Source organism: Sus scrofa, chromosome 15, assembly GCF_054392235.1.
Source record: "Sus scrofa isolate SSC_HxYL_T2T_F1_AM1 chromosome 15, Sscrofa_HxYL_maternal_Yorkshire_Landrace_v2.0, whole genome shotgun sequence".
In the NCBI taxonomy this organism is placed as follows: Eukaryota; Metazoa; Chordata; class Mammalia; order Artiodactyla; family Suidae; genus Sus; species Sus scrofa.
The window spans coordinates 25,037,042-25,063,017 of NC_139397.1; the positions used below are offsets into that span (position 1 = coordinate 25,037,042).

Consider the following 25,976-nt stretch of genomic DNA (forward strand, 5'->3'; position numbering starts at 1 on the left):
TTTAGATCCTCTACTAAGGATTTGAAAGTCTGTATACATCCTCTACTAAGGATATACTATTTAACCAGTTTCTTCTTGATAATTATTTAGGTTGTGTTTGGTGTTTTAACATTACCTACCATGTCGCAATGAACATTTCTGCATATAAATGTTTTTTTACACATATAAGTAGTTCTTTAGCATAGCATCCTAGAAATAGAATTACAAAATCAATCTGTTAAGTTTTTATAACTGGTCAAATTTCTTTCCAAGACAACCACATAAATTTACATTTTCATCAATTGTTTATTAAAAGGCCTATTTTCCCACAATTTTGTCTTCAATAATTTTATAATTTAGTTTATGACTAGTATGTAAAAAAAGTCAATTTACATTAATATATATTTATCAGATACTCAGTGAGATCCACTATCTACTCATATAAGGAAAATAGATACTTTACATCGAGCTTCATATTATCATTGCAGTCCTATGTGAGGCCTGCCACTGTTTATTTTGTTCTCTCAGTATTTAATATCCTTCACAATCCTTTTTCCATAATCAAATCCGACTCAGTCTTTCCAGGTCAGTTCAAGTGTATGTAAATACATATTCCTGTTTCCTTACTCTGTAGATTATCATACTTGTTGATAATTTCATACCAATTTGTATATCCCAGCACATGCCCCTTTGGTGTGTGTATGAAAATACCACTATAACTGTACTGATCATAGAGCTCAGACATATTGATGATTTGTTGGTTCTTTGGGTATATCTCTATGACATTTACATTGCAATGCTCTTTGGTCCTCTGATTTTCTAGACTGCTATAATTCAGAGTTGGAAGTGCTCACATTGCAGCCATAACCTATTAACTTATTAATTCATTTTCTGTGCTCCAGATTCTTTGTCAGGCACCCTAGGTATAAAGATGACTATGAGTCCATAGACCTTTAGAAGCCACAGTTTAAGAAGAATTTAAGGAAATTTAAAGGGTCAACAGGTGTCTAATGAGTGAAGTGGAGAAGGAGAAGAGGAAGAATTCTATACCTGTGATCCCCAAGTCTGGTTCCTGAGCATCCTGATACGTGTTCAAGGAGTCTAGAGATCAAAACTATTTTAGCAATAGTGCTAGATACTTGCCTTTTTTGCTGTGTTGACATTTGCATCAATTGTGCAAAAGCCATAGTGGCTAAATTGCTGGTACCTTAGCACTATTGAGACAGTGCCACCAAGCAGTGCCAGTAGTTGTTGTATTTTATATTACCACTTAATAGCAGGAAAAATGAGAGAGAGAGAGATCCTGTTTCACTTGAGAATGTCCTTGAAGAATGAGTAAAAAAAAATTATTAAATCTTGATCCTTCAGTACACATCTCCTTAATATTCTGTGTGATTAAATACATATAAAGCAGTTCTGTTGCATTCTGAAGTACAGTGGTTGCCAGAAGGAAACCACAGATTTCTGTCATTATTTGAGTTCATGCTTATTTTAAGGAACATCATTTTTTACTTGAAAGAATGAGGACAAGGCAAACTATGGTTATTCAAACCTGGGTGTGTGGTCTGCTATTATAAAGAAAATGATCTACAATATTTGTTGCAAGTAATTTTTAAAAAATTAAGCTTTCTAGTAAAAATTAAATTTTTAGAAGAGTTGTATTCACCACAGTAAGCTTAAAATTTTCCCAGTACTTAAAGGCTTTTCTGATGAAATGGGTAGTGATGTTACAGTAGTGTGATTTGGGGGGTGTTGCACACAGAAACTGTCAACATTTGGAAGATATGTATGACTCAGGGAACCAACATTTCCAATTGATGTGACAAAAATCATGCTTGGTAAATGATCCATCCAGAGTCTAAGCTAGATCAATGAATTTTAATAGAGTATGAAAAGTTCATCACTATTGTTTCTGATTCCACAATGAAGCTAACCTTTAAGTAACTACCACTTGTCATGTTGCTGTAGCATAAAAGCATATTCAGAATTATCTGAAAAGGCTATTAAAAACATTCCTCCCTTTTCCAACTCCATAGCCAAGTACAGCTAGATATTCTTCACAAATTTCAACTAAAACAACACAGCATATATGATGAAGCAGATGTGAGAATCTAGCTGTGTTCTTACAGTCCAGACATGAAACGAACTTATAAAATGATAAAAACAGTGCTGTCTTCTCATTGAAAAAATTTATATTTTTATAAATGTTATTTATATAAATGTGCAATCATTTTTGTTTTCTAAAGGATATTAATACATATTTAAAATAAATACTTCAGTTTAAATTTCTAATATAGTGATAGCTGTGGACATAACTCACATATACAAACATTTTGTTGGAGTCTTCAATACTTTTTAAGAGTGTAATAGTCCTTGGGTCAAAGAGATTGCAAACTACTCTTCTAGACCAAAGGCTCAAAAAATTTTAGGTATAAAGACATGAAAAACACACCGTAAACAAAGAGTAACACATCATTTGGTATAATTAGAACATGGGTTGTATGGCATGAATTGATGTGAGATGAGGCCAAAGTCCTAGAGAGGAGTTCAATATTAAAGGTTTTGTTTGCTAAGATAAGAAGTGTCACAAAAAATAGTTTAAGATGTAATTTATATACTATACAATTCAATTGTATGGTTCGATAGTTTTTGGTATGTTTTTAAACTTAGTTAAAACATACATGAAATATACATATAAAACATTTTAGTAGTATGATTCAGTGACATCAATTACATTCACAATATTGGGCAACCATCACTACTCACTACTATTTCCAAACATTTTTATCTCCTTAAACAAAAACCCTGTTTAAGCAATTTCTTCCCATTTCCCCTACCTTTATTCTCTGGCAACCATTCATCTATTTTCTTTCTCTATGAATTTGGATATTGTATCTATTTCATATAAGTGGACTCATACCATATTTTGTTGTGTATAGCATATTTCACTTAGCATAATGTTTTGAAGGTTTATCCATATTATAGGGTGTATCAGAAGTTCATTCCACTTTTTACAGCTGGATAGTATTCTGTCATATGTATATATACCACATTTTACTCATCCATTCATCTCTTTATGGACACGCAAGTTATTTCTACCTTTTGGTTAGTGTGAAAATGGTACAGTGAACACTGGTGTACTAATATTCAAGATAAGGGGTTTTGATTTTATTTAGTAGACAAAAGGAAAACAGTGTTGTAAGGTACACGCTGTGTATCTTTGTGTTTAAAATCACGTCTTCATTTATCTATCTGTGGACACTTAGGGTACTTCATTTTCTTGGCTATTATGAATAATGTTCCAATGAACATGGAAGTACATATATCTTTTATATCGTTTTGTTTTGTCTTCTTGGGATAACTACCTAAGAGTGGAACTGCTAGATCATATGGTAGTTCTACCTTTAATTTTTCAAGGAATCTCCATATTCCTCTTTACCATAGTGGCTATACCAATCCCCCTGCCCCCCGCCAACAGTGTGCAAGTTTTCCTTTGTACCACATTCTTGGCAACACTTATTTTTGTCTTTATGATAACAGTCATTCTGACAGTTATGAGGTGATATCTCACTGGGGTTTTGACTTGCATTTCCCTGAGGATTAGTGATATTGAGCACCTTTTCATGTGTTTGTTGGCTATCTGGATGTCTTTGGAAAATGTTTATTCAGGTTCTCTGTTCTTTTATTTATGGAAGTATAATTAATTTACAATATTGTGTTAGTTTCAGGTGTACAGCATAGTTATTTAGTTATATATATGCATATATATATAATTATATATACATATATAATTTTTCTGATTATTTTCCATTGTAGGCTGTTGCAAGATAATGAATAGTTTCCCCTGTGCTGTACAGTATCCTTGTTGTTTATCTATTTTATATATAGTAGGGTGTAACTGTTAATACCATACTCCTAATTTATCTCGCCTCCACCCATTTTCCCTTTGGTGATATTTAGTTTTATTTCCATGTCTCTGAGTATGTTCCTGTTTATGGTAAATAGATTCATTTATATTGTTTTTAGATTGCACATATAAGTGAAATCATGTATTTGTCTTTCTTTGGCTTATTTCACTCAAGTGTGAGAATATTTAGGTACATCCATGTTGCTACAAATGGCATTATTTTAATTATTTCATTTTTTATGGCTAAATACTATTACATTGTGTGTACATACATATATGTGTTTATAAAGATATATACCACATCTGTGTCATCTGTCAATGGACCAGTGGACATTTAGGTTGCTTTCGTGTCTTGACTATTGTAAACAGTGTTTCTGTGAGCACTGGTGTACATGTATCTTTACAAATTAGAAGGTTTTGTTGTTGCTTATTTCCCCAAGATGTATGTCCATGAGTGGGAATGCTGGGTCATGTGTTAACTCTGCAGTTTTTAAGGAACCTCCACACTGTTTTCCATAGTGACATTCCCACTAACAGTGTAGGAGGAATCCCTTTTATTCATACCCTTTCAAGCATTTAATATTTGTAGACATTTGATGAGGGCCACTCTGACTTGAGTGGCCTAATATGTGATCTATCCTGGAGATTATTCCACATACACTTGAAAATGTTTATTCTGCTGTTTGGGGATGAAATGTTCTCTAGTCATGTATTAGGTCCATCTGGTCTACTGTATCATTTAAATCAATGTTTCTTTATTGATTTTCTATTTGGATGATCTATCAATTGTATACAAGTGGTTGTGCTAAAGTTACCTATTACTGCTATGTTACTGTCTTTTCTTATATCTTATTCTTTGCTTTATACATTTTGTTGCTATGTTGGATGCATAGATAGTTACAAATATTACATCCCCTTGTTTAATTAATTAGACTTCTTAGCCCCTAGAATATGGACCCTTAGAGGAACAGGAGCAGGTTTAAATCTTGAATAAACCAGGAGCAGGGGTGAGGCCACCCCAAAGAAAATAAAGCTGTGCCATCTCCAACATGGGTTGATTTCATGTGTGAAATTTTTACCCTATGGCCAATAATCCTGTGGCCAACATTCACATTAGTCTTTTTCAGGTTGATGGCTCTCTAAGTTCTCATATGCCCTATGGAGCAAAACCCCAAATGAAATATGAAAGACTTGGCTATGTATTATGGCCCAGAAGCCAAGTGAAGGCAACTGACCCACCCAACTAAAAGGAACAAGTGCTAGAAAAGGGGTTAAAAATAAGTAATTTACTTAAGGAGAGCCTGCAAATTCAAATTCCACAACAGATGGATTTTTAAAAAGCTAAACAAAACCCATAATTCAGCAGATGAATAAAAACAAAAACAATTAGAAGGAGATTTGTGTAATTTTTTGAGGACTTCAGAGAGGAAAACAAATACATGGCTATAAAAAGTACAAGAAATAATGCAGTTAGAGATCTTAATTATGTGTCAAAATAATTAAAATAAAAAAATTAAAAAAATCTTAGAAATGAAAAAGTCAATCAAATTAAAAGAAATCCCAATTTACAAAGTTTATATTGGACTAATCAAAGTGCAAATGAACAAATGGGATGCTAATTAATTCATTTATATGTAAATTAGAGAAAAATAACCCAAAACAGAGAGCCCTTGCGAAACTTGGAAGGTAAGTTGGTAGATTCAAAATGATTATAGCTAGTAGAAGTTAACAAATGGCAGAGAAGAGAGGGAAGGACCAGAAAGTTGACATTCAAAGTGACAATGATGTTTACTAGAAATGAAAGAAATAGATCCTTAGATTGAAAATGCATTCTGAGTGCTAAACAGAATAACTAAATTAAGTCAGCCATCAAAGTAAAACTTCAGAGAATCATAAAAAAGGGAAGAACCTTAAAATGCTACTAGAAGGAATAGTCAGTTCATGTAGAGGAAGAATAACTGAATTTAAGCAGACTTCTCACTGGCAACATTAGAAATACTTCCAAAATGCTAAGGAAATATATAATTCTGTAACTGACTAAAATGTTATTCAAAATGAAATAAAGCTTATTTAGACATACAAGATCAGTAAGAGTACATCTACATATTTTCACAGAAAAACAAATCTTAAAATAATGTCTTCAAACTTAATTGTAACCCACATTAAGGAGCCTTGTATTTTTACATTATAACTTGGTATATATGTTTCAGTTTTACAGAACAATATCCTTAATATATAGGATACATGCTGATGTTTTGTTTTAGGCAAACAAAACAGGGTTTTTTTGGTGGAAAAATAACATCATCAAAAATAAGGTAAAATAGTTTCTCTAAATTCTATAATGACTTAAGACATATGCTTAAGTAATACTTTGTTAAGCTAGCAATAAATGATGATAAAAGTATCAATTCAGGAAGAGGATATTATACTTATCAACATATATGCACAAAAAATAGAAGCATCCAAAATAAGAAATTAAAAAGGAGGAATCTCAACTGATACCACAGCAATACAAAAACACAACAAACAAAAAAAAAACATAAGAGAATACTATGAACAATTATATGCCAACAAATCTGGAAACTTAAAGAAATAGACAACTTCCCAGAAACATATAGCACACCAAAACTGAATCAATAATAGATAACTTGAACAAACTTATCTTTAGAAGTGAAATAGAATGTTAAAAACAAAAACTAACAAAAAACCTCCCTACAAACAAAATTCCAGTACTGGGTAGCTTTACAGGTGAATTCTACCAAATGTACAAGAGAACATATACCACTCCTACTCAAACTCTTCCAAAAGTTTGAAGAAGAGGTAACATTCCCAAAGTCATTCTATAAAGCCACCATCATCCTATTAACAAAACCAGACAAAGATACTACCAAAAGAGAAAATCACAAACCAATAAATTTAAATGCAAAAATCCTCAACAAAGCATTAGCGAACTTAATTCAATAATACATTAAAAAGATCATACACATGAGCTTTGAATCATCCAAAGTTCACAAAGATGGTTCAACATATGCAAATTAGTCAACGTGGCACACCATATTGGCAAGGAAAGGACAAAAACCACATGATCATCTCAGTTAAAGAAAAAGCATTTGGTAAAATTCAACATCCACTCAGGGTAAAAACTCTTACCAAAGTGATTATAGAGGGAACATATCTCAACATAATAAAAGCCATTTATGACAAACCCACTGACAACTTAATACTCAACAGAGAAAAGCTGAAAGCCTTCTCACTAAGATCTGGAACAGGAAAAGAATGCCCCCTCTCACCACTATTATTCAAGATAGTATTGGTTTATTCCTTTGGTATTTGATTTTTTGGTGCCATTTTTCAATTTTTTTTTTGATATTGAGTTATATGAGCTGTTTTTATATTTTTGGAAATGAAGCCCAATATTACAAAACTACAGTAATCAAGACAGTGTGGTACTGGTAGAAAACAGATTTACAGATCAATGGAACAGAATAGAGAGTCCAGAAGTAAACCCAGACACCTATGTTAAATTAATGTTCAATAAAGGAGAAAAGAATATAAAATGGAAAAAAGACTGTCTCTTCAGCAAGAGCTGCTGGGGAAACTAAAGTGGACAGCTGCATGTAAATCAGTGAAATTAGAACACAACCTCACACTATGCACACCTATTAACTCAAAAAGGCTTAAAGATGTAAACATAAGACATGACACCATAAAACTCTTAGAAGAGAATATAGGCAAAATATTCTCTGACATAAATCATATCAGAGTTTTCTAAGGTCTGTCCCATTTCCACCTAATTGAGACCTAATCAAACTTACAAGATTTTACATAGCAAAGGAAACCATAAAGACAACCTACAGAATGGAGAAAATAGTTGCAAATGATACAACCAACTAGGGATTCATCTCCAAAATATACAAACAACACATACCACTCAACAACTACAAAAACAAACAACCCAATTAAAAAAATGGGCAAAGATCTAAATAGACATTCTCCAAAGAAGACATATAGATGGTCAACAGCCACATGAAAAGTTGCTCAACATTTCTAATTATAGAGAAATACAAATCAAAACTAAAATGACAATGGCCATCATTAATAAGTCTACAGATAATAAATGCCAAAGAGGGTGTAGAATAAAAAGAACTCTCCGACCCTGTTGGTGAGAATGTAATTTGGTAAAATCACTATGGAAAATAGTATCAAGGTTCCTCAGAAAACTATAAGTAGAATTACCACATGATTCAGCAATCCTACTCCTGGGCATATATGCAGACAAAACTATAATTCATAAAGATACATGCACCCCTATGTTCATAGAAGCACTATTCACACTGACAGATGAATTGATTAGATGTGGTACATATTTACAATGGGACACTACTCAACCATAAAAGAACAAAATAATGCCATTTACAGCAACATGCATGCAACTAGAGATTATCATACTAAATGAAGTCAGAAAAAGAAAGATAAATATCATATGATATCACTTATATCTGGAATCTAAAATATGGCAGAAATGAACCTATCTCCAAAAAACAGAAACAGACTCACAGACATGGAGAACAGAATTGTGGTTGACGAGAGGTAGGGGGAAGGGTGGGATGGAATGGGAGTTTGTGGTGAGTAGATGCAAATTATTACATTTAGAATGGATTAATATAAAAAAGGTCCTACTATATAGCACAGGGAACTATATCTAATCTCCTGGGATAGACCATGATAGAAAATAATATAAAAATGAATGTAGATATACTTATAACTGATTCACTTTGCTGTAAAGCAGAAATTGGCACATTATAAATCAACTATAATTTTTAAAAAGTATGCATAAGATCCTAATGGAAAATATTACAAAATATTAATGACCATAAATGACCATATTAATGACCATAAATTTGAAAAATTTTATTTCCATATCTATGGAAATTTGTCCCAAATTTTCTATAAGATTAATGTAATTCAAAATGTCAAAAGAGGGGGTTCTCTGATGGCCTAGTAGGTTGAGCCTCCTGCATTCGCACCACTGTGGCCTGGTTGCTGCTGTGTGGTGTAGGTTCAATCCCTGGCCCAGGAATTCCCACATACTGCCTATGTGGCAAAAAAGAAAACATACACACACACACAAACCCAAGAGAGAACCTGAAATAAACATTGCAACTTCCATTTAAAAAAAAGTCAAAAGACATTTTTTTCATGCAGTTTCACATGCTGATCCTAAAATGTACATGGAAGAGCAAAACTTCAATAATGGATAGGGAAATTTTGAAGAAATACAAACCTATTGTCTCTCTTTGTCAAGAATTTCACTTATTAAAATCATAATAATTAAAACAATGTAATATTAGCAAAGGAATACTTAAAAAAGAACAGAGGGCTTAAAGCACATTAGTACATATATATCTTGTAGATAAATTTTTATAGGTTACCATGATGGTGTTACAAAGCAGTTGAAAAATAATGAGCTGTATTTAATAAATTTTGCTAGTATAATTTGCATAGAAAAATAAAACTAAATTCTATCTCCAGGTCATACTGTATTCAAAAATAAGTTTAAATTACAGAAAAGATGGTGGGCTAAAAGGACCTTGAGCTCATTTCTTCTTACAAGCACAGCAAAATCATAATTGTTGAACTATCACCAATAAAAAAGACTACAATATCTACAAAAAAAGAGATATTCCACATCCAAAAACATAATGAAGAAACCACTAGATGGTATGAGGGGCTCACCTGCCACCTAATCAAATCCCATATCACCTGGGTGTATGAACCACAAACTGGAGAATAATTATATTGCAGATGTTCTCCCATAGGAATGAGAGCTCTGAGCCCATGCCAGGCTTTCCAGTATAGGAGTTTAATATTGTGAGAAGGAGCCCCCAGAGCATTAAGCTTTAAAGGCCAGTGAGTCTTGATTGCTAGAGATTCACAGAACTAGGAGAAACAGAGACTCCACTATTGGAAGATACACACAACATGCCATGTGCATCAGGACCCAGGACAAAAGCAGTGACTCCATAGGACCCTGAACAAGACCTACTTTCTAGTCCTGGAGTGGGAGACAGCATAGGGGGCAGTTGTGCCTCTCCCTGGGCTCATAAAATCTGGTGGCAGAGACAGGAAGGAATTACATGAACTCTGGCTGTAGGCAGCAGTTTTAGCTCCTTAGCACCAGGACCTTGCCCCACTCAACAGTCTGTAAGTTCAAGTGCTGGGATTCCTCAGGCCAAACAACCAAGATGGAAGGAACAAAGCCCCACTCATCATCAGACAGGCTTCCTAAAGACTTCCTCAGCTGACAGCCACCCCTAGACACACCCCTTGATACTGCCCTCTAGATCTGCCCTCTAGAGGGCCAAAACCCAGTTCTACCCATCATTGGCCCCTCCTGCCAGAAAGCCTGAACAAGACTCCAGACCAGCCTCACCCACCAGGTAACAGACACCAGAAGCAAGAAAACTATGATTTAGAACCTTACAGTACTACACTAGTATCGGCTGGTACCTGGCCCTTAGGTGATGATCAAGATCAAGAAATGTAACTATGGTACTACACATATAAAAATATAAATACAAATTTTTAATAAAAATGGTATGGCAAAGGAATATGTTCCAGATGAATAAACAAGATAAAACCCCTTATAACAACTAAGTGAAGTGGAGATAGGCAATCTACTTGAGAATGAGTTCCTAGTAATGATTATAAAGAGGATCTAAGAACTCAAGAAAAGAATGAATGTACAGAACAAGAAGTTACAAGGAGTTTTTAGCAAAGAGAAAATATAAAGTACAACCAAACACAATTGAAGAATGTAATAACTGAGATAAAAATACACTGGAAGCAATCAATAACAGAAACAAATAAGGCAGAAGAATGAACCAGAGATTGGAAGACAGAGTAGTGGAAATCAGTCTCGCAGAACAGAATAAAGAAAAATGACGAAAAGAAATAAGAACAGTTTAAGAAACTTCTCAGATAAGGTCAAATGCACTAACATTCTCATGATAGAGATTCCAGAGAATTATAGAAAGGGCCTGAGAAAATATTAAAAGAGATAATAGCCAAAATTTTCCCTAATTTGGGAAAGGAAACAGTCACCCAAGTCCAAGATATGCAGAGTCCCATACAGTATTGAGCCAGGAAGGAACCTACTGAGACACATAGTAATCAAACTTACAAAAATTAAAGAAAATAAACAAATATAAAGCAACAAGGAAAGGTAGAGGGTATTGGGGGTTTGAGGCTGGCATATGCACACTGTTGTGCATGGAACAGACACTGTTGTGTACGGTCAATGAAGATCTGCAATATAGCACAGGAAACTCTATTCAATATTCTGCGATAATCTATATGGGAAAAGAATCTGAAAAAGAATGAGTATGTGTACATATATAATTGTATCAATTTGTTTTATAGCAGACATTAACACAGTATTGTAAATCATCTCTATTTCAATAAAATTTTTTAAATTAAAAAAACATAGAAGCAACAAAAGGAAAGCAACAAACAACATATAAAGCAATCACCATGAGATTATAGGAAGATTTTTTAGCAGAAATTCTGCAGGTTGGAAGGAAGTGACATGATATATTTAAGGTGACGAAAATAAAAAATCTACAGCTAAGAATACCCAGAAAGGCTCTCATTCAGATTTGATGGAGAGCTCAAAAGCTTTACATATAAGCAAAAGTTAAAAGTATTCAGCACCAACTTTACAACAAATGCTAAAGGAACTTCTCTATGCAGAAAAGAAAAGGCCACAACTAGAAAAAAGAAATTTAAGAAATGGGAAAGCTCACCAGTAAAGGAAAAACATACAGTAAGGGTAGGAAATCATCCACACTCAAATGATACCAAGACAAGTAAATATGAGAGGAAGAGAATACAAATTTGGAGTATTTACAATCCATTTGAAATTAAGAGTTCAGCAACTTAAAACATCTGTGATACTTATAGAATACAATATCAAAACTTCATGGTAAACACAAACATATGACCCAGCAATCCCATTCTTGGGCATGTATCCAGACAAAACTTTCCTAGAAAAAGACACATGCACTTGCATGCTCATTGCAGCACTATTTACAATAGCCAAGACACGGAAACAACCCAAATGTCCATCAACAGATGAATTGATTAAGAAGATGTGGTGTATATATACACAATGGAATACTACTCAGCCATAAAAAAGAACAAAATAATGCTATGTGCAGCAACATGGATGGAACTAGAGACTCTCATATTAAATGAAGTAAATCAGAAAGAGAAGACAAATACCATATGATATTGCCTATATCTGGAATCTAATATATGGCACAAATGAAACCTTCCACAGAAAAGAAAATCATTAACATGGAGAACAGACTTGTGGTTGCCAAGGGGGAGGGGGAAAGAGTGGGACAGACTGGGAATTTGGCATTAATAGATGTAAACTATTGCCTTTGGAAAGGATAAGCAATGAGATCCTACTGTATAGAACTGGGAACTACATCTAGTCACTCTGATGGAGCATGATGGAGCATAATGTGAGAAAAAGAATGTACATATGTATGTGTGACTGGTTCACTTTGCTGTACAGTAGAAAACTGACAGAACACTGTAAACCAGCTATAATGGAAAAAATAAAAGTCATTAAAAAAATCCTCATGTTAACCACAAAGAAAAGAAATCTATAATAGGTATACACACCAAAATAAAAAGGAATCCAAATGCAATACTAAAGATAGTCATCAAATCACAAAAGAAGAGAACAAGAGGAAAGGAAGAAAAAAAGACCAACCAAAACAAATTCAAAACAATTAACAAAGTGACAATAAGAACATACATATCAATAATTATCTTAAATGTAAACAGATTACATACTTCCATCAAAAGACATAAACTGGCTGAGTAGAAATAAAAACAAGACCCTTATATATGTTGTCTACAAAAGACACACTTCAGATCTAGAGATACATACAAACTGAAAGTGTGGGAATGGAAGAAGACACTCCATGCAAATGGCAATCAAAAGAAAGCTCTTGTGTAGCAATATTCCTATCAGACAAAGTAGACTTTAAAATAAGACTGTTACAAGAGACAAAGGAAGACAGTACATGATGATGAAGGGACAATCGAAGATGTCACAATTGTAAATATATATGGATCCATAATATAAGCACCTCAATATATGAGGGAAATGCTAACAGCCATAAAAGGAGAAACTGACAGTAACATAATAATAGGGGGGTAACTTAACACCCAATTTACATCAATGGACAGATCATCTAGATGGAAATTGATAAGGAAACAGACCTTATGGGCTTCATTGCTATTTATAGAGAATTTCATCTGAAAGCAGAAGATAACACATTTTTTTCATGTGCACATGGAAGATTCCCTAGGATATATCACACTGGGCCACAAAGCAAGTCTCATTAAACTTAAGAAAACTGAAATCATATTGAGCATCTTTTTTGACAAAAATGCTATGACTTTAGAAATCAACTACAAGAAAAGAACTGCAAAAAACACAAACACATGGAGGATAAACAATATGCTATTAAAAATATCAATGAATCACTGAAGAAATCAAAGAGCAAATAAAAAAAAAAAAATACTTAGAGACAAATGACAAAGAAAACACCATCATCCAAACCTGAGGATGCAGTTCTAAGAGGGAGGTTTAGAGCAACACAGTCTTACCTCAGGAAGCAAGAAAAATCTCAAATAAGAAACCTAACCTTACACTTAAAGCAACCAGAGAAAGACAAAACCCTAAGTTAGTAGAAGGAAAAAAATCATAAAGATCATAGCAGAAATAAATGAGATAAAGACTAAGAAAACAATAGAAAAGATCGATGAAAGTAAAAGCAGGTTCTTTGAAAAGATACACAAAATTTATAAACCCTTAGCCACACTCATCAAGAAAAAAAACTGCAAAAAGACAGAGAGGGCCCAAATCAACTAAATTATAAATGAAAAAGAAATTACAACTAACACTACAGAAATACAAAGGACCATAAGAGACTACTACAGGCAACTACATGCCAATAAAATAACAACCTAGAAAAATGGACACATTCTTAGAAAGTTACAATCTCCCAACACTGAACTAGAAAGGAATAGAAAATATGAACAAACTAATTACAAAATTGTTACTAAAATTGAATCTGTGTTTGCAAAACTCCCAACAAACAAAAGTTCAAGATAGGATGGCTTCACAGGTGAATTCTATCAAATATTTAGAGAAGAGTTAACATCTATCTTTCTGAAACTACTCTAAAAACTTGCAGAGTTGATGAAGTTGCCATCACCCAGAAACAGATACCACAGAAAAAAATTACAGGACAGTATTAATGATGGACAAAGACACAAAAAAATTCAAAAAAATACTAGTGGGGAGATGTGCTTGGGTTATGGGATGGAAACCCTGTGAAACTGGATTGTTATGATCATTATATAACTACAGATGTGATAAATTCATTTGAGTAATTAAATAAAGGTGGAAAAAAAAGAAAAAAACTCTCCAGAAAGTAGGCATAGATCGAACTTACCTCCACATAGTAAAGGCTATATATTACAAACCCACAGCTAACATCATACTCAATGGTGAAAACCTGAAAGTATTTCAGAAAAATACGTTAAGAAAAAGACATCAGAGTTCTCACTGTGGCTCAATGGTAAAGAACCTGAGTAGTATCCATGAGGACATGGGTTTGATCCCTGGCTCTGTTCAGTGAGTTAAGGATCCAGCATTGCTGTGAGCCACAGTGTAGGTCACAGATGAAGTTCAGATCCTGTCTTGCTGTGGCTGTGTTATTCTACCCCTAGCCTGGAAACCCATATGTGGTGGGTGTGGCCCTAAAGAGACAAAAAAAAAAAAAAAAAAAATGTCTACTCACACCGCTTTTATTCAACATATTTTTGGAAGTCCTAGCCATGGTAGTCAGAGAAGAAAAATAAATAAAAGGAATCCAAATTAGAAAACATGAAGTAGACCTGCCACTGTTTGCAGATTATATGATACTATACATAGATAATCCTAAGGATGCTATCAGAAAACTACTATAGATCATCCATGAATTCTGTCAAGTTGGAGGATACAAAATTAATACACAGAAATCTCTTGTATTTCTATACACTAACAATGAAAGATTAGACAGAGAAATTAAGGAAATAAGCCCATTTATCATAACATCAAATAGAATAAAATACCTAGGAAAAAACCTACCTAAGGAGGCAAAATACCTGGACTTTAAAAACTGTAACATGTTGATGAAAGAAATCAAAGATGACCAAAAAAGATGGAAAGACATACCATGTTTTTAAATTGGAAAAATCAATATTGTCAAAATTACTATACTACCCAAGGCAATCTGAGTCAATGTGATCCCTATCAAATTACCAATTGCAATTTTTACAGAACTAGAACAAAAAAAAATCAAAATTTTTATGGAAACACAAAATATCCTGAATAGCCAAAGCAATCCTGAGAAAGAAAAATGGAGCTGGAAGAATCAGGCCCCCTGACTTCAGATAGTACTGCAAAGTTATAGTCATCAAAACAGTTTGGTAGTAGAACAAAAAGAGAAACATGTATCAATGGAACAGGATTTAAAGTCCAGCAATAAACCCACATACCCATGGTCAATTAATTTACAATAAAGGAGGCAAGAGGAGTTCCCATCGTGGCGCAGTGGTTGACGAATCCGACTAGGAACCATGAGGTTGCGGGTTTGATCCCTGCCCTTGCTCAGTGGGTTAACGATCTGGCATTGCCGTGAGCTGTGGTGTAGGTCACAGATGCGGCTCGGATCCTGTGTTGCTGTGGCTCTGGCGTAGGCCTGTGGCTGCAGCTCCGATTCAACCCCTAGCCTGGGAACCTCCATATGCCGCAGGAGCGGCCCAAGAAATGGCAAAAAGACAAAAAAAAAAAAAAAAAAAAAAAAAAAGGAGGCAAGAATATATAATGGAGAAAAGCCAGTCTCAGTAAGCACTTGTGGGAAAACTGAATAGCCACATGTAAAATAATGAAAATGAAATGTTTTTAACACCACACACAAAAGTAAATTCAAAATGGATTAAAGACCTAAACATAAGACTGGATACTATAAAATTCCTAATGGAAAACATAGGCAGGACACAATTTGACATAAATCACACCATTATCTTTTTTAGATTCATCTCCTAAAGTAATTAAAAATAAAAGTAAACAAATGGGACCTAATTAAACACACAAGCTTTTGCATCACAAAGGAAACCATAAACAAAATGAAGACAATCTACAGAATATATTGAGAAATGATGCCAATGACAAGGGACTAATCTCCAAAATATACAAATAGTTTATGCAGCTCAATATCAATAAAACAAATAATACAATCCCCAAGTGGACAGATTTAAATAGACATTTCTCCAAAGAAGCTACATGAAAATTTGTTCAAAATTGCTATTTATTGGATTAATGCAAGTCAAAATTACAATGAGGTATCATCTCGAACCAGTCATAAGGGTCAAAATCATCAAAAGTCTACAAATAATAGAGAGTTCCTATTGTGGCTCACCCTGTTATGAACCCGAATAGTATCCATGAGGATGTGGGTTTGATCCCTGGCCTCTCAGTCAGTTAAGGATCCATCACTGCCATGAGCTGTGGTGTAGGTCACAGATGTGGCTCAGATCCCACATTGCTGTGGCTGTGGCATAGGCTGGCAGCTGCAGCTCCAATTTGATCCCTAGCCTCCTGGAAACTTCCATATGTCTGAGGTGCAGCCCTAAAAACAAAAAACAAAAAAATGTCTACAAATAATAAATGCTGGAGAGGGTATGGAGAAAAGGAAACCCTCCTACACTGTTGGTGGGAATGTAAATTGGTGCAGTCACTATGGAGAACAGGATGGAGGTTCCTTGCAAAAACAAAAATGAGAGCTATCATGTAATCCAGCAATCCCACTCCTGGACATACATCCAGACAAAACTATAATATGAAAAGACACATGCACCTCAATGTTCACTGCAGCACTACTTACAATAGTCAAGACATGGGAGCAACCTAAGTATTCAACAAATGAATGGCTAAAGAAGATATGCTATGGAATATCAGCCATAAAAAAGAATGAAATAATGCCATTTGCGGCAACATGGATGGACCTTGCGATTATGATGTTAAGTAAACCAGAGAGAGATAAATATTATATCACTTATTTGTATAATCTTTAAAAATTATACAAATTAACTTATTTATAAGACAAAAATAGACTCACATAGAAAACAAAATTTTGGTTACCAAAGAGGAGAGGTGGGGGAGGGGCAGGATAAATTGGCAGATTGGGATTAATATATAAGCACCACTACATACAGAATAGATAAACAACAAGGCCCTACTCTATGGCACAGAGAACTATACTCAATAATTTATAATAATCTATAAGGGAAAAAAATCTGAATAAGAAAATTTGAATAGTTTCAAGTGCTGTACACTTGAAACTAACATGATACTGTAAATCAACTGTATTTCAATAAAAATGTTTTAAAAGAAAATATTACCAATAAAAAATAAGTTCCAAGTACATTAAAGATGTAAATGTGATATTTTTTAACTTCAAAGAAATATAGAAGAATATATTTACGAACTCTGATGGGAACATAATTCAAAAATTAGACACAGAAAGTGTAAATTTAGTATATTTTACCTCATTGAAGTTAAAATCTCTTTGCAGTAGAAAACATAATTTTTTTGGCAGGGTTTTAGGGTTGTACCTGGGGCATATGGAAATTCCCAGGCTAGGGGTCAAAACAGAGCTATAGCTGCTGACCTATGCCACAGCCACAGCAACACCAGATCTGAGCCGCCTCTGCAAACTACACCATAGTTCATGGCAATGCCAGATCCTTAACCCACTGAGCAAAGCCAGGAATCGAACCTTCATCCTCATGGATACTAGTTGGCTTCGTTTCCTCTGCACCACGAAGGGAACTCATATAAAGAAATTTAAAATTCAAAACAAACCAAACACTAGCTTTAAATATTTGCATTTACTAAGAGTAACAAAGAATTGCAACTGGAGTTTGTAATGTACCACTACAAAGTGTACTAGAAATTTGGGAAAGTTATGATAGGAGGCAGTGCTCAGAAAAGGAAACAAAATTATATTAAAGTATATCAACCTCACCAATCATCACAGAAATTCCTCATCAAACAATGAGATGATATTTTCTACCCACAAATTTGGGTACTTTTTTTTGAAGGTTGATAATGTGGAGGAACCATGACTCTCAGAATACTACTGAGAATGACAATTTTGTACACTTTAGCCATTTTGCAATATTTTGAAATATTGAAAGAGTACACATTCGTCCATGTAGCAATTCCCACTTTTAGAGTAAACTTGGGCAACTGTATTTTTAGAGAAAATAATGGCATACTGTACAACAATAAAATGACAAAAAAAAATTTGATTAAAATATACAAAAATGTTGCCAAATGATACTAGTTTAAGGAATGTAATGTTGAAAAATATGCTAAATAATGAGATATATAATTTTTGGAATGGAAGATACATAGTAGTATTTTTTTTTTGTCTTTTGACTTTTTAGGGCCACACTTGTGGCATATAGAGGTTCCCAGGCTAGGGGTCTAACTGGAGCTGTGGCCGTCGGCCTATGTCACAGCCACAGCAATGTGAGATCCAAGTCACATCTGCAACCTTTGCTGCAGCTTGGAGCAATGCCATATCCTTAACCTACTGATAAGACCAGGGATCAAGACTGTATCCTCACAGAGACTGTCAGGTTCTTACTCCCCTGAGCCACAGTAGGAACTCTGGTTCTAACACAACTTTAATGTGTTTCTTTTTAAAACTTTGAAGCATTTATAACAAAATAGTAAGATGTATTATTCATTATATTACCACCTCTATACTCAAGGCTATTGGTGGAAATATGCCTTCTCTTAAAATGTATTTCACTGAAAATATTTTTTTCTTTAAATAGGCTAGCTCTATATTCTTTTATGAGTGTCTAAAATACATTGTTACTTTTTTCTTTTTGCAATTTCAAAGGTAAAATGTCAGCTTTTAAAAAAATGTGTTAATTTTTTTTTATTTGTTTGGTATTATCATAGAGATATTCAGCCTCAAAGTGTAAGAATTTTAGCTATTAAAATTGTCAGATTTCATAAAATAAAGAAATAACTTTTAGTCATGTTATACTTATTAGATAAATCAATTTTCAGATTACCTATTTAGATAATTGCAGCTACTGTAAAAGTATAATGAAGTCCTGTTTTATTAGATACTGAAATTACCAAGATAAGAAAAAGTTAAAAATCAAAGGATGAGAGTTGTGCCTAGGGAGTCAGCAACTGGTGAGGCATGGAATAATTTTTATGGTCCAAAGGAAGAAAGAGGGTAACAGTTATTAATTATGGAGAACAAAATCAAAAGTGAGTTATGATTAGTGGTAAGGAAAAGAGAACGTGGGCTCTCTTCCTCATTATGTTGCAGGCTATAAATTAGTTTCACTATAACATTCATGAATTCAAATTTTCTCGATATTGGTGTTTTTCACAGAAGATGGCCTATGGCAGGTGTTAGAAAGGAAATAATTTTTTCTGGACCCTGTTATGGTCAGTGAAACACAAATTAAACTGAATTTAAAAACAGCTTAACAAGAAAAAAGGCATACAACTGTTTTATATTAATTTTAATATGTACATGTAGACCTTTATGGAAGAGAATGAAGACCTAAAGAAGTAGTTAAATCCAGGAGCTTACACACAATTTTTCCAAAGGGTGATAAATTGTAGAGAAATGGTTAAACAAAGTAAAGAGTTTTGGGCTTCTAGAGGCAGTTGTTTGTAGGGAGGTAAATATATGGGAGAAACTAATAGAAAATAAGGGTTATTTAATAAGATGTTTTTGCAGACACATTTCAGTGGTACCTTCATATCCAGTGATAATGATCATTCCTGGTAAAAGAGAAGGGACCTTCACAGAGGGAAATTTATGTCCAGTTTTTAGGTAAATGGGATGAGAGTAGACCCTCTCCTGCATCTACTGTTTCCCAGTCTTCTTCAGCTCAAAATAATCCTCTTGATAAAGTGGCATGTTTTGGGGTGGCATACTATGACCTCTCCTTAGGCAGGATAATTCTAAAGTCTCTTACCCTACAACAGCAATCAAGACCAGAGCCAGAAGGCAATGACATACCTGAACAAGAAACACTGGAACCTTGGGTAGAAAAATTCATGAGGGGTATCATGCTAGAGAAGGAAACTATAATTTTGAGTCATTTGTAGAACCTTCTACTGAAGTTCCACAAGGTCAATATGAGGCTGGTTCAGGTCTTAGAGGCAGAGAACTGACAAGGAGAACTCAAGAATCTTCAGTCACCGGTGTTAAGATCATTCAGACTAAATGTTGCACAGTTCTTCATAGATGTGTCAGAATAGCTGACAACAATAGAAGGAATGGTAGGTAATGTGGGCTAATAATCAGGATTGCCATGGTGAGAAACACGAACCTACCAAAAAAGTAGCTGAAAAATTTTCTGTAAAGATGTTCAGGCTCAGAAGACCACCCTTGTATATTATGTTAGATGGTCCGACAAGCTTTCTGTTTGCATAATCAGAAACTTCTGGATCATATCCATGTGAAAGAGAGTTAGAGTCAATGTTTATCCACAAACTAGAAACCTATGGTGAGCTCTAAAAAGTGTTTTAGTTAATGAGTCAGATTAGGAACTGAGAAATGGATGCATAGGAGACTGGAAAACTGATGCAGCTCTAAGAGAATCAATCAATTGTAGAGATGTTAGGTGAATTTTAGGAGCAGAAAGTGATTTAGATATGAATAAATGTCTCCGTATTGGCTCATTGCCAAGTGAAGTGTCAGTAGGTGAGGGAGATTGGGGATAGTGAATCTACTAATCCCTGATCAGAGTAATTTCTGCATTAAATGACGGTTTAAGCATAATTATATATATTTCTTTTTTGATCCCTAGGAATTGAGAGAGAATTTTATATGAAACAGCTTTGATTGTATAACAAACCATTCCAGAATTCAGTTTCTTAAATAAACAACTGCTTATTTATCCCATTATTCTATGGGTTGGCTGAGTGGTTCCTCTTGTCTGTGTCAGCTGTTCAGATCTTTGGACAACTGGCACATCAGATGGTAGCTAGATAATCAAGAATGGCCTTCTTTATATGCTGGAAAGTTGGAAGGCTGTGTTCTGGGTTACTGGGTCACAAATATCTCACTACATAACAGACTATCTTGGGATGGCCTCAGAGTTCCAGGAAAGAGCTGGGCTCCAAATGCAAACATTTTAAAAGCCATATTCACTGATCTCTCACTGGTCAATGCAAGCCACATGGCCAAGTCCAGATTCAGAGGATGGAAAAATAAAACTCTTATGGGAGGAGACACATACATGGAGGAGAAGAATTTCCAACATCTGCAATCAACACAATTGTATAAGTGACTATTAGCCTATCTCCAGAACTCCTAAATAATACATTAAAATTTAGCCAGGCTTTTTGAAACTCTTTTTTATTAATTATATAATGTTTCTTGACAGTCAATAGTTAGCAATGCCAATAATATCTGGCTTTGTACATGAGCTATAATTTAATCTGTATTGGATAGCAAAGAAATAAAATGAGAGAGGAAAGGATTATCTAGTAGGGAAAAGTTATAACAAAACTATGAAAGGTTAACAGATTCAAAGCACTGAATTGATTCTGTCAGACTTCAAGAATATAAACTTTTTCAGATTTAGTTCAAATAATGCTGAATTTTCCTCACAAATCCTTTGTGATTAGTTGCTATTAAGCCACTCTAATTGCCCCTCATTTTTATGTAAGCAATGTGACTGAAAAGCTTTTTCTTTTTTTTTTTGTAGTTTTGACTTGAGTGAGGAAGTTGTAAATGGCAACTAAGGGGAAAAATCTGTGATATAGTGTTAGCAGAGGCATTTTTCACAGAAAGTAATAAAAGAAAGTATACATATTAGAACTTTTCTTTCCTTTTGAGAGATGTATGTCATGAATTCAGCAGATGAAATCAATGTACTGTGAATTACAAATAGGTCTTTGAGGGGCTGGATGATGAATTCAAAATTCTTAAGAAAACAGTAGAGCACCTGTAGAAATAGGCAAGGACAAGTGAATCTAAAGCTCCTCTTGAAAGATAATTATTATTTGTAGAAGTAAAGCTGTCTGTTATTATTTGAAGGGGCAAGAGATTTCAATTTAATATACCCACTAAAATATGTTTAGTTTTTTAGGTTTATAATACAAGAAGGAACAAGTTTATCAGAAATCAAGATATCTGCATATTCAACTTGCTGTTATTCTAAGCTTTTCAGTATAATATATCTGGTTAAAAGTGCTGAGAGACCTGCTGTATAGCACAGGGAACTCTACCCAATATTCTATTATAATCCATTTAAAGAAAGAATCTGAAAAAGACTGGATGTTTGTACATGTATAACTGAATCACTTGGTTGTAAAGCAGAAATTATCACAACACTGTAAATCAACTATACTTGAATAAAATTTAAAAAAATGAAAAAGAAAGCACTGACAGAGATAATGTTCAAATAATTTTTACTAAAGCAAACCATTATGTGAATATAAGTTTCCTAAGGCAGAAATCAATGTACAGATTTTTCCTTAGGTTTTAATTATATTGCTTTTAAAATAGTGTAAGTAAAGATAAATTTATTTCAGAATTTTTCAGTCAGTCTTATTTGTAACATCTACTCTAACACAGTATGTGGCTTAGATTGCAAGACCACTCTTGCAGAAAAGCAGTCTCAATAATACTTCAAGCCATATTCAAATGAATGTTTTCAGCTCTAGCAAACCTTGGTAACTTTAAAAAATTACTATACTGTTTAATTTTCAATAAGTAGTTCTATTTTACTGACATAAAGCTTTATTGATAAAGCTAACTGTTAACCACTACTTTCCTCCAACTACAGTATTTGCAGGAGACATTTCCATTTCTTAAACAATTTAAACCAGTGGTCTTCCTCCTTTTCCTTCCTTTTCATTCAGTCTTTCCTGTAAGAAAGCACTGTTACTAATGCCTTAGTGCACTTATCAATCTCCTCACAATTTTAAATACTACTTTTTGAATCTTGTTCTGTTTTCACTTTCATCTCATTTTGTTTTTTTACTTTATTTTACTTATTTTTTAATTATTTCCCCAATACAATTTTTTTTTCTACTGTAAAGCATGGTGACCCAATTACACATACTTGTACACATTCTATTTTCTCACATTATCATGCTCCATCATAAGCGACTAGACACAGTTCCCAGTGCTACTTTCTTCTATAACGTAACAACTGCCTGGATCTGATCACTTCTTAGCACTTCTTTACCTAAAAGTCCTTGAACTTAGTGTTCCTTCCCTCAGAACACATTCTGATTACATTGCATCCAGCCTATATTATATATATTAGCATGTTTTTTATCTGAATTATAATTATCATACACTTCTTCATTATCCAATTAATTTTTTGTTGACCACACTCATTTTTTTTCCCAAATCTGAACCGAGATATTTAATGTTTTCCTATCATGTCCCTATACTACCAAATGCTCCTCCCTATATTTTCTATTTTCTACTGTACAAGCGCAGTTCCTACAGAAACTTCCTCCCTCCCTATTTCCCTTTTAGACAGTTCAATCATTCTGGGATCTTTATTTAGTTATTATTACCTCAGGTGCAAATTTGCCAATTTATCTCTTCACTAATGGACCTGTGAAATCTCTAGACATTTACTGAAAATGTCCAATTATTTTCTTAATGTCAACTTATAATCAACATACCAAAGTCAATTTTCCACCTAAAAATCAGAAACCTTCCTATTTTCATTGTTAGTAAAATCATTACTTTTCTTCCCAGTCAGGATATAGCCCTACAATTATTTTTTTTTGACTTCCTCTTCTCCTTTATCTCCTGAGCCATTTATCCACCAAGTGCTTTTCTTATCCATTATCACTATTAAAGAACATGTTTTCATTCCTTCATTGATGAATAACTACTAATCTACTTATTTCCCCTTTCCTGCCTTAAGATTTTAAAAGTTTCTAACATGGAGAACAGTTCATTGAATCTTCTCCTGAAACACTGATTAAGTCAGTACTTTCTACATCTCAAATTTTAATTCATTTACATCCTCTCCAGGTGTTGTGTGATCCACATTTAGTTGATCTAGCTCACCCAAAATCTACTGTGTAAAATTGACCTTTTCCTCCATTCCTATTAACACCCTTTTGTCTCAAGAACATACACATTCTTTTTAAACCTCCATGTATTTACTCATGTTGTCAAACCAGAAGAGAAAAGATTTTTATGACTGTTCAACTGGTCTCTACTTTGGGGGATCATTATAATTCAATTCACATCCCTCCATGGCATTAAAAGATGTGGATTTTTCCCATAGTGATTTCCCTTTTAAAAAACATTCAAGATTTTTCATGTGTACTTTACATCCTTATTCCTTTAATTACTATATGCTCTTCTTTTATTTCTATTTGATCTCCCCAAAGAAATGGTAAGCTCTTTTAGGCAGGGTCCACTGCATATACTCTTTCCTCACCCTTTATAACCTAAAACAGAACTCATCATTCAGTGGATAATTTAAAATACCTATTATGAAACTACTATATACCAGCCATATAATTAGGTTGCTAGAGGTCTTGTCTTAAAGCTTCATTTGCAAAGTAAAAACAATTATTTGATTTATATTGCTTGCCTGGTTGGACTGTTATAATTATCAAGGGGAGGAAATATAGAGAAAATATGAGGGGTAATGTAGAATACTGGTCAGAGCAGGGATTTTAGAACCAGGTAGTTATCTACCTATATTCAACCCATCTCCTCCTTTGGCATTCACTTACAAGCTATCTCCTTGGGCAAATTATTCATCTCTCCTTACCTCAGTTTTCTCTTCTAGAGACAAGAATGTTATTCACAATCTCAGAAGGTTGATGAGATGCAAATAGCTAACTTACGTTGCTTAGAACAGTACCTAGAATTTAGTAAGCACTCGATGAGCATAAACTATTATGAATTGTTGCCTTCATTTTCCTTAGTTGGCTCATTTCTTAGAGCTACATCATTATAATTTAGAATAATCTAGCCAGATTTAAAATGATCACTGTAGTATTCAAAGATTTTGAAGAACTGATGTAATTTCTCCCTCTGACCTTTCAAATACTGTGAATGAAGAAAGTAGACTGTCCCGAAGGAGAGGGACCTCTGTGAGTGAACAGCACTTGGGCTCCATAGCTCTCAATTACTTCTCAGTGTTTCCAGAGCTTGTACACTCAATTCATACATCTTCTGGACATTAGTTTTTCCTTAGAATTGCATGACAGAAGATATTCATTTGATAATAACAGAATATGCTAATTTCAGTAGCAGAAGTAAATGGGGCTGGAGATGAAAAAACAATAGAAAGTAATATATTCAAGATGATAAAATGAATTCCTATCATTAGAAGCATTTGATTTTCCAAAGATCCTAATACTTCTCTGTCTTCCATCCTTTACAACTAGAAGACTGCTGAAAATTTATGTTTAATTGAGTACCAAGATAGAAACAACACTAGATAAAATCTGAAAAAGAAACCTAAATGGGAATGTTGGTAAATATAAGTATGCATTACATATACAAATATAAGTATACAATATAATGCATACAAATATAAGTATGCATTACATGCCTGCATCATGTAATAAGGCACATTCTCATAAGTATCTTTTCCCTTTTGAACCTGAAGGATAATGTTATTTAGAAACCTGTATGTTAGAATTATTCATTTATTCATAAAAGTCTGAAATGGCAAATCCTTTGTAGGTGTAAACTTCTGTGTTTTTGCTATATTCGCAAAACCCTGGGATTTGAATGGACCGAACATGATGAAATGAAATGGCAAGGGAGGTCACCTAATAGCAACCTGCATGCTTAGGATGACAGGGGTGTTTAAGTCTGGAACAGCTAATGCCTGTGAAATTGCCTGTTAGTTTTAACTATTAATTTGGTGGATAATAAGGGGAAATGAGATTAATTTAGTCACCATC

The 25,976-nt window shown here is 33.9% G+C and overlaps 1 protein-coding gene across 5 annotated transcripts in view; it reads left to right on the plus strand.

The window, feature by feature from the left end:
- LRP1B (LDL receptor related protein 1B) overlaps positions 1-25,976 on the plus strand; it is a 1,884,722-nt gene that overhangs the window by 1,449,872 nt on the left and 408,874 nt on the right. The window lies entirely within an intron of this gene.